Below are 16,003 nucleotides of genomic sequence, written 5' to 3'. Positions count from 1 at the left end.
AAGCAATATAAAAGTACATTCACTAGTAGTTAAAACCAGGAATGCTGGGTAATAGTTCACAGATTCTAACCTGATTGATGTTCATGTCAATGTGCTTTGGGGCTCTATTTCTGCCTTCGTAAGGTATAGGTTTGCCACACTGTATCCATCCTGATACACAGTAGTTTTGTGTAGAGATACAAAGGGGGTGATTTACTAACCTAAACACACGCACGCACTAGGTGCGTGTGATTTTTACACAGCAAAACGTATTTATCAACCAAAAAGTCTCTAAAAGCATATTTCCACTAATGCCATATATGGAAAAATCATGCACATGATGCATATATAATGCTGCTTCACAGTTTAGACAAAAATGGTTAGCTCATGCATTTACATTCCTGCATTCATCAACGCAAGCAACACAACATAGAGCTAATTTACACAAGATCACCTTGCAATTCATGCAGGGCTTTGCACAACACACCTGCTGGGTGTGTACACACTACAAAGGTGTTTAGATTCCACCCATAGATCATGCTGGGAGGGAACACACTACAGAGGTGTATACATGTTCGTGGTGTGTTTATAAGGTTAGTAAATCAACCCCAAAGTGTCACTCCTCATATGGTTGGTGCTAATCCTTCCCCCAAATATAACCAAACTAGACCATTAAATCTTACAGTCTTAAAGGAGAACTATGGGGTAAGTGTTTTTCCCAATAGTTCTCCTAAGGGTCACGGGAGGACATAAACTAGCATCCTCCCGTGACCCAAAGCTCAGTATACCGCGAGCTACAGCTCGCGGTATACTGAGGTCGCTGCTGTATATCAGTATTACTGTCGAGATCCACCCAGCTGCGTGAGTGACAGCTGGTTCTGCCTATCTAGAGGCAGAGCCAGCTCTACCCGCCCCTCCCCCGTTCGTTCCACCAGTAAGCGCTGGAGGACCACACATGAGATCCTGATTCCAAGACGTTTACTCCAAATCATCTGCTCGGGTCAAAGTCAACTACACAATCTAATTTTTCCCCCCTGACCAACTGCACTCCTTATTGGTAAAACCCATCCTAAGACACATCAGGGCTGACATGGTTATCCCAGGTTTCCCCTCTCAACACTCTCACCAAATTTCTTCCTAATCAATCCTAATCTACTGGTACTGTAGACTGTTCTGGTACTAGTAGAATTAAACAGATGTTCTAAATCCAACACATGTTGGACCCAGCACTTAATTTTTGGAAGGCCCTACAGCAGTGATGGTGAACCTTTTTGAGCCGGAGATTTTAATGAATACAGGCTTTGAATACTTAATTGTCGGCTGCCGCAGCTCTCCGTGTTCCTCCGCGGCAGCCGAAAATGGTGAAATAGTCCCCTCTCTTCTGCTGCCAGTTCAGCGGGGAGAGAGGGAACTACTAACTACTAACTACTAATTGGACTGGGACCGCTATCGCTGCGTCCCTTTTATAATGCGGACTTGGGCTCGCAAGCCAGCAGAGGGGGCCCCACGTGCCCACTCTGGCACGCGTGCCTTAGGTTCGCCACCGCTGCCCTACAGCTTCACTATTTTATAATTTTACTACACCCTTGATCATCCCCTATGATGCAAAACACTCTCTTGAAAACTTTTTGCCAGGACACAGATCTCGTCACACACTCCCCCTATCTTACTTGTTGTTAAAGTGGACCTTTACCCCCTTTCACTAAAAATCACATTAGCATGCAACTCTGATTTAAAATCATATTACATTCATTAGTTAAACAAACATGTTTTTCATTTACTTACAAATAAAGTTCCTCAACTTCCTGGTCCACCTCTGGCACAAATGATGTAATGTGCCAAAGCATTGCATCCTGGCACGGTTACATCAGCAGAGCATTGCTGGGGAATCTCATCTCATGTAATCTCGAAAGATCTCAGGGAAGGGCATTTTCCTCCCCTGAGATGATGTGCATAGTCACATGTCTTAGTCACATGTGCCAGAGTTCTATGAAGTAAAGGGAGATCTAGTAATCTGCCCTTAGTTAAAAGGTCCACTGCCAGAACACTGGGAAAGAAAAAAGAAATAAGGTATGCAAAGAATAAAAAGCCAGCAATTATCTAGAAGTTTGTGTTTGTAGATTGTAATTACTAAACATTTGTAAAGGTGTGTTTGTTGTTATTTTAAAGATATGGGTAAATTTCCTCTTGAACATCAGCAGCACCAAACCTTTCTCCCCATAAATCCATAAAACGAAATCAGAATTGGGCTGTTTCTTCTCCCAGATCCAAAGGACAAAATGATCTTCTTTACTCACAAAGCCTTTATTGCTTGCAAAATCCAGGAATTTGGTTTTAAATGTTTACTGTAAAAAATGTCTGTGAAATTAACTGTAAAATTACGTTAAATCAAAACATTAAGATTTTTTATTAAAAAAAATACAATTGTAAAACCCTGAACAACTGTGCATTTTACAGTAAAAATATGTTAAAGGAATCATATTTATATGTAGAATTTACAGATAACAGTAGTTTAAACACAGGCAAACTATAATACAAAAAAACAACACAATACATTTTAAATTACAAGCTGACAGTGTTAAAATAATGTTTTTGTCAGGCAGGTTTATATATACCGGAAGAAATTGTAATTCTTTTTACAAATTTGCATGGTTACTTTACAGATTTGGGACTGAGGATGTTCAGTCCTCCAATCTATCTAGTGGTGTTGTGTCACAAATGCAACCTCCCAAGGGAGTTGCTCACAGCAGGAGGTACAGTCATTATTGTTGTTGTGGAGAGGTGGCTTTTGCATTCATCCATGTGGGGTAAAACTTATAAAACGGGCTGTTTTGTCAGTTTGCTAAAAATGATTACCTGTCTTTTTTGCAGCAAACCACTTGAGACATTGAGGGGTTATGTACTGCACTGTAGAATTCAAAGGAAGGAACCCCATTGTTTTTTCAAATGTGTTAGCACGTATGCAGCTTTTAAAACTAATTTCTATCGCATTAACAATGTGCCTGAACCCTGTCCGTTTTGTAGTGCGTTCATCGAGCGTAGGACGCACTACAAAACGGTCAGGTGTGAACCAGCACTTACTGCTACAGCCTTTATTACAGATTTTAAATGTGCCATTTCGCTGTGTCAGCACCAATTTCACACAGTAAAAGAACTTGTACCCTACTTAAAAGAGCATGCATATGAACTCATCATTTACTGCTCATATGTCCAGGAAACATAGAGCCTGTTTAGTGGGTAGTATAGGTGACATGTACAGGGAAACTATTTCTCAGCCTTCTGCTGTCTGTGCATGTGAAGATGCTTCCCAGATTTCAAATGAAGCAACAACCAATGGAAGCACTGAATTGCCACAGACCTTTCTTAGGAAGGTATGTTTATTTTACCTAAAATTGCAAGGACAGCTCCTTTTTCCAGCTTCACAATACAGGCAATCATTGAAGAGATGCACTCATTTGTATGCTGTTTCGAATTCGGAGGCGACGAGCCTCCGAATCCAAAACCGCACATTGAAACTGCAAAACGTTTGGCCGCCAGTGCATTCTGCGCATGCCTGCTGCCATTTTGGAAGTAGAGCGCATGAGGTCACATGATGCAGCGTGTGCGCAGCTTTGGGTGACATCATGTGAATGTTTGGGCACCGCCATCTTGTTGTATATCTTGGTATATATTGGCTGTTGCGTTTTGCAAATTATTTTATATTTCAGTTCCATGCTGCCTCATGGTACTACAGATTGCAGTCAGGGAGATCAGTAAAAACAGTAAAAAAAATCTCCCTCTGTTGGCTGTTCCAGTATTGGGGTGAGTATCAGACCATTTGGGCGAGTATGGCACCGTTACAGGTACCAGTATCAGTGCATCCTTAAAAGCCACCATGCTGATATACTGTATGTTTACTACAAATTATAAAATACTATTTACTATATAAAGTAACAGCAGTCATTTCCTTTTAGATGTACAGAAGTAAAAAATGTTCTGATGTTTCCCACAAGCATGTTTTACACCCTGTGGACATCCCTCCTCTTTGTTAATAGCTTCCACTATATATTTGGGCACTTAGTAGCCTACAGTGCCCTTGTGTGCTCTTATTTGTTCTTATTTGTTAGTGTAATATATATGTTTTCTATGGTTCTTAAACATTGGCTTGTTATGGACTATTCTGGTGTCCTTGACTCGTTGGCTTTTATTTGACTATTTGTATTTTTCGGTATACTGAACTCAGCTAGTTAGATTGTTCTGTCTGTTGCCTTTGAACTTTGGCTTGTCTGTATACTATTCTTTCGTGTTTAATATTAGGTCCCTTTGTGTAGAGCCCTGCCATTTTTAAGGATACCTTAAATACACCTTTTTTTGTCCTTTCCTATCTGCCATTTCTGTGCACTGCTATCCACCTGCAAGATTGTGATAGTTCTTACTTGATTCCAGAAATGGCTGATTAGGAGCAAACATTTATATGCACTGCCATATCGGAGGTCTTGCCTAATCTTCCCAATGTGGCGAAAGATATTCAAGAAAAAACCTTATAATCACTTGGTGTGATTTTCAGTTTATTGAGGGAGCCGATTTGCTGTTAGATTAAAAGGCCAATTCAAGCCCGAAAACTCATTGCTGCTTCGAAACAGAGATGTAAGTATTGCGGTTCAGTTTGCAACCAGTGCCCATAGCAGACTGCATAAAAGATCAGACATATAGAAACATTCACATTGTGTTCCTATTAATTTCTTGTGTGTATATTTTTGCAGGCCAAACTCCTGAAATCAGCAGCTCCTCTGTTGATGCCTCACCAGGACCTTCTACATCTTTGCAGCCTCTTTCACCCATAAGTTCAAAATTATTTCACTGTTGGCCATTGACAGGTGGTTAGAAACTGCCGATCATTAGGGGATCAATGGAATAATGGGGATGTTGTCTGGACAGTGCAGGGAAACCTGACAACGTCCCCCACATTTTGGCCACAGCAAAAGGGTTAATAATATTTAATTATTAATTTTAATTATTATTTAAGTACCACTATACATATTTAATATGTTTTTTTTTATGCCAGGTTGAATAAAATAAATTACGATTGATGTGAAGTTTTGTTGTTATTATTTAGCTATTTTAAATACAGTTACCTGTTTTTCTTCTATTTCCCAAGGTATTTTTTTTTTTATCAACCCAGAGAAGGGCACTAAAGTGGAAAATACAAACAAATCCCATCATCATGTGAACCCTAGAGTCCTTATCTTGATTTGGGAACTTTCAGATCATGAGTGGTGTGATGCCTGGATCTGGACTTAAGTCTGTAAAATTTGACATCTGTCACACTTACATGTTTGTTTCAGCTCATTAGCTGCCTACCTCTTCAAGCTGAAAACCAAGTAAAAGTTTTATACAAAATTATTATAGAGTTTGAAATTTGATGGAGTTTTATTGCACTTGTGTTTCATGATTTGCATCCCTGTATGTCAATTTGAAGGGCCTGTTTGAAGATATTGGTACATTTGTTCTATTCTTTGACAGATGTTTTTGATAATTACTTTAAGGTTAATCAATTCTTAGTAAAGAACTCTTAAGACATGTGTAGTTTCAGTTTTTAAATGCTTAATTTGTGTACACTGGGTTGCATTTTTCATAGTTCTGGTAAAAGTCAAACGTCTATAAGAAGGCAGTGCACTTTAAATGAAATCATCTAGGATAGAAGTGTTCAATATGCCTGCAATGCATTTTTCACTGAGCAATAATTCTATCTGGCAATATAAGATACTTTGAGACAAATTTAAAGCTTACAGTGGAGTTGTAGAACAGGATTTTATGCCTTTTAATTTATTAATACATTTTACAGATTTTTTATTTAGACATTGCTTAAACTGTAAAACTCTTGTTATTGCAACTGCAAAATATACTCTATACATTGACTCAATGTTTCTCTTGTATTTTGGCACATTGTGTCTCATGATTAATATGGCTATGTATAAAACACTGCACATGGTTTCAGCATGGGAAATGGGAAACTGAGTAATGGCAGCAATATTGTTCACTTTATAAGTCAAAAGGGGACAATGTCACTCACTAAAAGCTGAGACACACTGCATGGGAGGCACTCTTCACGGCCTTGCAGGGTGAATTATTTCATCTCCACGCTCTCAGGTAAATGCAGTGCACACACTGAGCTCACACATCCGCGTGTTGCTGCTTTATCCTGCTGTGCTTAGTGCCGTGCTTAGTGTGTCATCCTGCATTGAATGGACTAGTAGCTGCATGGTATTGCTAATTCAGCAGAAAAGGGCTATTGGATCTACCAGTTAAAATTGTAATGTTTTTGTGAATTACAAGTTTTAAACTATAAAATATACAGTTTAAAACTTGTGAACTGTAAAGTTGTATTTTCTACTGAATTTTTCTGGCATCCACGAGTGCCATTTTTACTTTGGAAAAACAGAAAAAAGATTTGGGATTTACAGGATCAAAATGTATAAAACTTAAACAGTTTAAAATGTATTTTTTAAATGGTATAAAACTGTAAAGTTGTTTACAGTTTCACTGGATCTTTTTTTACAGAACTGTTTTTGGCAACTACAGATGCCAGATTGTTTCTGTAAAAACAACAGGATTTTTTTTACAGTGTATGGTAAACCTCTATAAACTATACCTGCAATCCTCTACAATATGTTTGAGATGTGGCAATGAACCAGACACACTCCTACATATATTCTGGAAGTGCCACTCTTGCAAAACTTTTGGCCAACAGTTGAATTGATCATTAACCATCTGTCTAGATGCACATACAAGCGATCCCTACATATCCACCCCATGAATGTAGATAGAGCCTACATTCCACTACATTGGAGACGGACTTCTCCGCACACCAATATCAATATGGTATGCTAAAGTTTCAGAAACCTAAAATATGAAAGACCTCACTTCCTCCTTTTAGCACCAAAAAGAGTTTTATAAAAGTATGTGGTTGTATTGGAACTGATTCACATTCTCTGAAGAATGCCTCAAGAAGTGACCTGATGATTTACTCCCATAATTACTTTATCTGCACCATCCTGGAGGATACCATTTTACTTCACTCAAACCAATTAGAGATCATTTATCTTTAGTTATTATTGATAAATAATTCCCCTGAAAAGCACATTAAGCGTGATTTTTTGCAGTTTGCATCACATACATGTATTACAACACCAAAAACTCCTACAACAACATTAAAAATAGCACTCTACAAATACATAAATAAACTCCCAGTTTATTTATATACATATAATTAATTTGTTAATCTTCTCATGGTTGAGAAATACAGCCAGGCTGATAAACGGAATACGGAGTTGATAGGTGTATAATTTGTATATCTTTGCATGTAGATATCTAAGCAGCTCATGTTCAAATCAAATCCACATATGAGTATGACCCAAATAATTTGATTGCTGTTGTGTGTGCGAAAGCAAGCATAAAGTGCTGTAATACAGAGTTCAAAGCCACCTGGCCAATGAAATTAACTTTGTTCAACAAATTGCTTCAAATAGGATCATATGATGGCAGTTCTGCAGGGAGCCTACACATCCATCAGCAAACTTCTGTGCATCATCGCCGCAAACGCCCATGTTACACTTGAGATTGCACAAATGTTTGTGAAATCAATATTAATCCGATAAAAATACACAATTCAATTGATAAAGCACACTAAAATCAGTATCAGTGCACCAAAAAAATACCTTTCTGACTAAATCTAAAAGATAAAACTGTATTGAGTTAACAAATAACAAATATTTGTAAATTTTACATTTTGCCTTCTTGTCCCATGTCTGTCTTTCCCCAACTGACATTGCTCGCTGAGCAGTATACACATCCCTAGCTTTGTCCCATGTCTGTCTCTACCCAACAGACATTGCTCGCTGAGCAGTATACACATCCCTAGCTTGGTCCCATGTCTGTCTTTCCCCAACAGACATTGCTCGCTGAGCAGTATACACATCCCTAGCTTGGTCCCATGTCTGTCTTTCCCCAACAGACATTGCTCGCTGAGCAGTATACACATCCCTAGCTTTGTCCCATGTCTGTCTCTCCCCAAAAGACATTACTCGCTGAGCAGCATACACAACCCTAGCTTTGTCTATGTCCTCCCCAACTGACATTTTCTTGCTTAGCATCATACACATACCCTAGCCTTGCCCATGTCCTCCCCAACAGACATTTTCTCGCTGAGCAGCATACACATACCCTAGCCTTGCCCATGTCTTTTTCAACAGACATTACTCGCTGAGTAGCATACACATACCCTAGCCTTGCCCATGTCCTCTTCTACAGACATTACTCGCTGAGTAGCATACAAATACCCTAGCCTTGCCCATATCCTCCCCAACAGACATTACTCGCTGAGTAGCATACACATACCCCAGCTTTGCCCATGTCGTCCCCAACAGACATTGCTCGCTGAGGAGTATATACATACCCTAGCCCTGTCCATGTCCTCCCCAACAGACATTGCTCGCTGAGGAGTATACACATACCCTAGCTTTGCCCATGTCCTCCCCAACAGACATTGCTACATACGGGGATCCCATTCCAGGAGAAACAGATCCTAACCTGGAGAGTCTGCAGATGCAGGTGGCGGTGATGCCGGTGGGGGGTGGTGGATTTTTTGGTAATAACTCTCATCTTGTCAGCCGCTGATGACAGCTATTACTTTAAAGGGGACGGTAAAAGCCACTGACGTATGGCATACTGATGTGGCCAGCTGGAAACACTTGTGTTCCGCCGTGTGCCATACGTCGGTGGCAGGGAAAGTGTTAAGGGCACCTCTATGTTTGGAAGCAAAATGTTTGCTATTGGTGAATGTTTGCTAAAAGCTCTCTTCATTATGCCTACATAATATATGCTACAAGGACAAGTCAAAAGATAGACAATACCCTCTGTATTACAGTTGGCAGATGAATTTGATAGGAAAGGGTCTTACCTTCTGTCCAATTACAACAATAGACAAGTTTGAGGTAATCAAGGACCTTAACTTGTTTGCTAGAAAATTAATTTTAAAACACAAATATGATAGAGGAGAACAGGAACCCTTGCCGAGATAGAGAGATTACAGTAGACAGGATTTCAAGCTTCTAAGGGATTTGGTAGAATTACTAGAATAAAGTGGTATGGAGGAGGAGTTTAATTTGGAGGAACCGGTAAGTGAGAATGAGGGGAAAACTATTAGGAAGACATGGGCCGCATTCCCACCCTTGTCCTCTCAGCCAGTGGTGGCGCTCTTTGTTAAGAGAGTAATAAAAGACATTATCTCTCTAAATGTCAGTAGTGAAACAGACAATCTAACTGTGGAAGAAAGAGATGCATTACAACAATTGAAAAACAACAAGGAGATCATCATAATGGCAGCGGACAAGGGTGGGAATGTGGTTGTAATGAACATACAGGACTATGAAGAAATGGTTGATCGGATATCGAGGAGCAAAGAGAGATATAAAGAGGTGTCGGTAAGTATTGTAGAACATCAGAAGGGAAATTTGTTTTGTTTGATTGACTGGGCCCTAAATATGAACATTAATAATGGGAAGACGGCAGAATTTTTAAAGGTGGATTTTCTGACAACTCTGGTGTTTTTTGCCCTTCCTACAATTCGCAAAAGTAAAACTAGACCACAGGGAAGGTCAATAGTGTCAGGCAAAGGTAGCCTTATGGAAAATGCGAGCATTTATGTTGACTGAGTGTTAAAACCACATGTTGAAAAACATCCCACATTTGTCAGGGATACTCCCCATATGATAAACATTTTGGACCAAGTACAGATTCCTGAGGACTCTCTCCTGGTTAGTTTGGATGTGGAATCTTTATATTCCTCAATTCGACACAAGCAAGGTTTGAGAGTTATCAGGGACTTTCTCAGTAAACTGGATATTGAAAAAAATTATTATAATGAACTTGCATTGGCTCTGCTTCGTTTCATTCTTAGCAAGAATATATTTATCTTCAACGGTTCCCACTACCTCCAGATACAGGGCACTGCGATGGGCACTACGGTTGCTCCATCATATGCAAATCTGCATCTGGGGGGTGGGAACGTGAGGTGTTTTCCAGGGATTATTATGCGATGTACCTGTGCCATGTGATGTCCTGGCACATGTACATCGACGATGTCCTGATTTTGTGGTCTGGAACGATGGAAGAAATAAAAGATTTTTGAAACTTTTAAATCAAAACACCTGGAATTTAAAATTCACTCTGACGTTCGACCGGATTTGTATTCCCTTCTTAGATATCTACATCTGCAAAGATGAAAGAGGAAGGTTGTACACCAAATTATATAGAAAGGAAACAGTGGGGAATAACATCCTCCTAGCAACCAGTAGTCATCCTAATCATGTGGTGAGAAATATACCATATGGGGAATATTTGAGAATTAGTAGAAATTGCTCAAAAGATGAAGACTTTCAGGAGGAAGCTCAAAAATTGAGGACCAGATTAAGGAAGAGAGGATATGGAAGGAAGACTCTTACTAAGGCTTATAGAAGAGTGAAGGAAAAATCGAAGGCTATTCAGGGTGTACATCACAAAAAAAGAGAAGAGGAGTACAGAACCAGAGCCGTTATGATTCGTGACTACATCTTGTATACAACATGAGAGGATACATAATATACTCCGGAGGCACTAGTGTTTACTGAAGGGAGATGACAGTGTATCCAAATTGGTTCCGGATTCCCCTATGTTATTCTTTAGGAGTTCTAGATCCCTAAAGGATTTATTAATGAAAAGCGAGTACAATGTGAATAGAACTAAACAGTGTTGTAAATATTGGGGTACATACCCATGCCAAACATGTGACTTTTGCCAATGTTTACAAGTAGGTCCGACAGTCATCTTACCAGATGGCAATCGGTTTCCGCCCTGGCATTTTGCCAACTGTAATACAGAAGGTATTGTCAATCTTGTGGCATGTATTATGCAGGCACTCCAGTTCCCAGCAGGCACCTGACAAGGGAGCTGGCGGGATACCCGCTGTAGGACGACCTGGCAGCGTGGACAGCGAAGATTAGGGAGTGGCAGCCTGACCTGGAGGCACAGAGATCAGGAGCTGAGAGGGAGGACATTCTGGAGGAGAGCTGCAGCAGGTCCAGGTAGGTACTGATTGTTGTATATGTGCAGAGTGTCATTGTCTTGCAGTGTCATTTGTTTTCCAATCAAAAATTAATAAAATGCTTTAAAGTGTTATTAAACCCTCAGGTGTTGCATCCATGTACGGCTACCAAGCAGTAGATATATGCAAAAACGTTTTTTTTTTTTTTAAAACCCTTTCAAACCGGTTTGAAAAAAAAAAAAGGTATCGAAATCATGTTTTTTTTTTGGGGGGGGTTGGGGGGCTTTAATGATTTCTTGCACCGGGGCCCTTAGGTTTCTAGTTACGCCTCTGCCAGAAGCCCACTGGAAGATAAAAAGAAGAAGCGATTTTGGAAGAGTACAGATGCCACACAGGCAGTGAAAAGTCCCTAGTGGATAAAACGTGTTGCGCTCCTTACTGAGGCGTCTAGCCTGCTACATGGACCCGACCAGGCTGGGATTTACAGGAGATGTAGATATCCTATGATTTGGTTGCTGAACAAGCTTGCAAGCACAATCGGTGAAAGATTCAGCGCTGAAAAGATATCACCTGAGTTGGGTGAGACCTACCTGGTGTGCCAATATGATATATGCAGGCTGGCCAATTATATCAATTTTGTCCAACAAATTGCTTCAAAAAGGATCATACGACAGCAGTTCTGCAGGGAGCCTACACATCCATCAGAAAACCTCTGCGCGTCGTCACCGCAAATGCCCATGTTACACTGAGATTGCATATATCATGTTGGCATTTTTCGATTTCAATAGAGAGGGGAAAGATTTGAACCTTAGTTGGGGTTTTATTGCTGCTTATGTCTTCAATGGGGAGATTTGCCCTCTCTTCTTGTCCTAGAGATGCCCACACACACATCTGGCATTGTAATAATACATTTCTACAGCAGAAATAAAGGCAGCTATAAAAACCTGACAAATGTTGATTCTTCTCCGGTGTAGTAAAAATTTGTTTTTATTGTTTTTGTATCTCCACTTGAGAAACCTCACAATAGTTTATGTGCCAGTGACAGGGTTGAGATACTGAGAGGACATTTTTGCAGTGGAGGGAAATACAGTAATAATAATGTCAGAGCTTTTACCATTTACCACTGGATGAGCTGCGCTGGCTTGAGAAGTGCTTTAAAAATTCAAATCTTTTGGGTGTCACTCTAAAAGTACTGCTCAACTCTTTTTGCTAGCAATTATGTCCCCTAATTAAACAAGTTGCATTCCTTGTTAACCTTTATATACGAAGAATATCTCTCTTGGTCAGGTAGACTAGCGTCATTCAAAATTATGGTCGTTCCTCAACTGCTCTATCTATTTAGGACACTTCCTATACCAGATAGCTACTTTAGGCAACTTCATAGAACCATTCGATTACTTATCTGGCAGGGCAAAAAACCTAGATGTGCACAATCAATATTGACCTGACATAGATATGTGGGAGGCCTGGGTTACCCTGATCTGAAAGACTACCATACTGCTGTCTTGTTAGATCAACTAAAACAATGAATGCAACATTCCTCCATGAAATTATGGCATGACATTGAGCAGTTTGCTTTCCCAAAAGAAAAAATTCAAACATTTTGCTTCTTGGGAAGGGGAACTTAAACTTTAATTTACTCTGTCTCAATGGTCTCATGTGATATCTTTCACTTTTATGGCCAGGCCACTAAATGCAGAGATATATGGATTTTTTCCCATAACGTATCATTACAATGGTATCTTACTCCACAGCATTTAGCCAGAATGTACCCCTCTACATCCCCCCCTTTGTTGGAGAGGATGTGGAGAACTGGGGAGATTATACCATATCCCATGGGAGTGTCGCTCTATACGGAATTCTTTGTACTACTTACCCAAGCTTTAGCTATTCTTTCTATTGGCATTAATCAACTCCCAGTGCCAGTTCGTAATATCATAGTTCATATACTGTTAGCCGCAAAAGTAACCATGGTAAGACATTGCCTTAGTTTCGTCTCCTTCTTTAGCCAAAACTCTCTCAATTAGCAAATTACATTATCATTATGATAGGATTGTGGCCTTTAGGGAGGGTAATATAGTGAGCTTTGACCGCAAATGGAGTTTGTGGGTTTTGTGGTCCAAACCATCCTCCTCCTCTATGAGGTTGTCTGTGTATACTTGGAATGCTGGGCTTGTTAATAAAAAAGTTTTTCTTGTTCCATCATTTTGTTTCTCTTCCTCTATTCAACACATTGCTGAATTTATTTTGTTACTTACTTGACATTGCTCGATATGTGTTTATTTGCTCTGTTTTCTTGTTTGTTTGAAAACCTTAATAAAAATGTATTGAATTAAAAAATTTACTATTGTTATGAATTGGAAAATTTATTTCTGTTTCAATATTTTTAGTATGACCAGAGTTATTACAAACAAAGTCATAATGCATATTCATACAATGTCATCATCTTGCCTTTTTTGCTGTTTTTTTCCTACAAATTTACAAGAACTTTGCAAAATGAAGGTCTGTCTTGTGAAAAATTCACCTGAGATATTAAAAGGGTGTTGTCTATTGGTTTATGGTGGCGAATGAAGGTGAAGGTGACAACAGCTGCTGTTAATACCATGAAGGTCCTATGGTATAATTGTGTCACAGAGGAAAAGAAGAGATTAATGAAAGGACAGAGATTATTGGGAAAAAAAAATAGGAAAGGGGGGGGGGTAGAGAGGTTGGTCCTGGACACATTGGGCTGGTGGTGGAGTACTGAGCTCTTTCTCTCTCACGAATAAGGGTTTCACCTATTAACCCACTCCTGGGGTTGCACCCATCATGGAGTATTGCTTGTTTCATAGATATTGCACACTGGCACTATGAAAGGATGGGTGAAAATGCTGAAACCATGGTCCCGAGACTCACAGGAATTTATCATGATGATCAAGAAGTATGCCTGAAAGTTTCTCATTAACTTCTGAAAATGGAATGAATTGTTTCTTCCAATTTTTGTCAATTGTCAATTTAGCAGCAAGCGGTATTTGATGAGTCAAGTATTGTTGAGGTTTACATAGCAGCAAGAGATTATAATTTTGCAATATTACCCCACATTCACCTCCAGTCATCTGCAGATTTATTCAGCGTAAGATCAGATTCACATTTACCAGCACAGTTATGTCTGTTATGTGTGTGAATGGAATTTATTTGTGAGTTTAGGGTATAGATGAGAACAAGGTCACTGGGAGAGTGAAGACAGATATGTTTTAAGCAGGTAAGAGGGTATGATAGATCCTTGTGTTTGATCATATTTGTCATCCAGTGTGTATGGGGGGATGTTTGTGGTCCCTAATTTCCACATAAGTCAGTAGTTTTGAAGATTTCAGAAGTTGATGTACTCTGTGGTAGCCATTTTTGGACCTTTTGGGGTTGTCCGAATCTAGGAGGAACAGAAGGTGTAAAAGTAATAGGAGTAATGGGAGGTGTAGTGACAATATTTAACAGCGTCTCAGATTTTAAGATTGTGCAACATAAGGGTGCTTAAGTCTAGGGGTCTCAAAGGAGGTGGGCGCCATGAAATATAATGATAGTCTGATGGAAATTTGGAGTTTCCAAGAAGGTTCAAAACGGGAAATTTTTGATACATACAAGGTGTCACGAACCCGAGCCCCGTCTCTTCACACAGCCGCGGTGCTGTCTCGTTGCTAGGAGACGGGCCGGCAGGCTTGCGTACTCGGCTCCTCCCTCCAGACGTCTCCCTCGGACATCGTCACACATAGAAGTGAGGGCGTAGCAGCCTGGCCCTTCGGAAGCATCCTGTTGCTAGGAGACGTTCAGGAGGGCCTCTGCTGACTGCTCAGCCCCAACACACCTGCCTACTCATAAAAGCCTGGAAGGCACACTTGCTCAATGTTCTAGCGAGGTAGAACGGTGAGCAATTCCTTAGGGCTCATACCTCTGCTGAAGCACATGAACCTTTCGTTTCCAGAGCATAGTAATCCGGTCTTATTCCAGCACAGCAGTGATCCTTCACCCTGTATTCCTGTAGGGCTCTAAATACCCCAACAAACCGCAAGTACCATCCTGGACTCTGCATCTGTGCACATTGCCTGCAACTCAGTGGGGTTTAAAGAGATACTGCTCTACAAAGGGGGTTGTTTCTAGGAGTACTGCTAATCACTGTTTGATACGCCTGCATTCAGAAACCTACTTGTGATATCTATGTTACCCTGCCAAGTTAATTGCTGTTGGTATAGTGTTATGCATTAGTGGAGTGAACTACTGTATACTAAACCACATACTGGACTACCTTTTGCTTTCCTCTGCCAAGTTGCTTGTAGTTTCTATAGTTTTTATACATTAGTTGAGTGAACTACTTTATAACGAACTACAAACCCCCACAGGCCCCAACTAACCACACTATTGCAACAGAGGGAATGTTCACTTATTGTTACCTCTGCAATTACAGCCTATGGTGGCATATGATGTGTAAAGGGTTCCTACCTCACTCAACCACACTAAGAGTGTAAGTGTGAACCCCCACCTGAGCCATCCACAAAGCCTCTCCGCAGCTGAGATCCTCAGCTCAAACGTTACACAAGGTTATTAATGGCAGATGTTGGGTAGCCTTATAATAACAACAAGATAAGCCTCCTTCCAATTTATGTCTGTAGATGGTGGATGGAATTCATGGTTTCAAAGTTAAGCCAAACAAAAGTAAGCGTTTTATTTTGAAGCAACTTTAGGGTATAGGCAGGGACTGGGACTAGGGGAGGGATGCAACATTTGTACAACAACCTAGTAGAAGGGGCATTTTTATGTAGGACACTCTATCAAGCCATAATAATAAATGATGACACCAAGTTTGAAGTACAGAAGTAAAACACAGCACTAGGAATGACCACTACAACAGGAAACCAAAGTCTAGTCTCTGCAAAACAGGGCAACTGGGCTCCTCACATTGGCAAAAGAGAGTAGGTATGACCATAAAACACTCAT

Source organism: Nanorana parkeri, unplaced genomic scaffold (assembly GCF_000935625.1).
Source record: "Nanorana parkeri isolate BGI_ZX_2015 unplaced genomic scaffold, ASM93562v1 scaffold405, whole genome shotgun sequence".
Lineage (NCBI taxonomy): Eukaryota > Metazoa > Chordata > Amphibia > Anura > Dicroglossidae > Nanorana > Nanorana parkeri.
The sequence above is the reverse complement of the archived record's forward strand: the minus strand, read 5'-3'. Positions refer to the sequence as shown.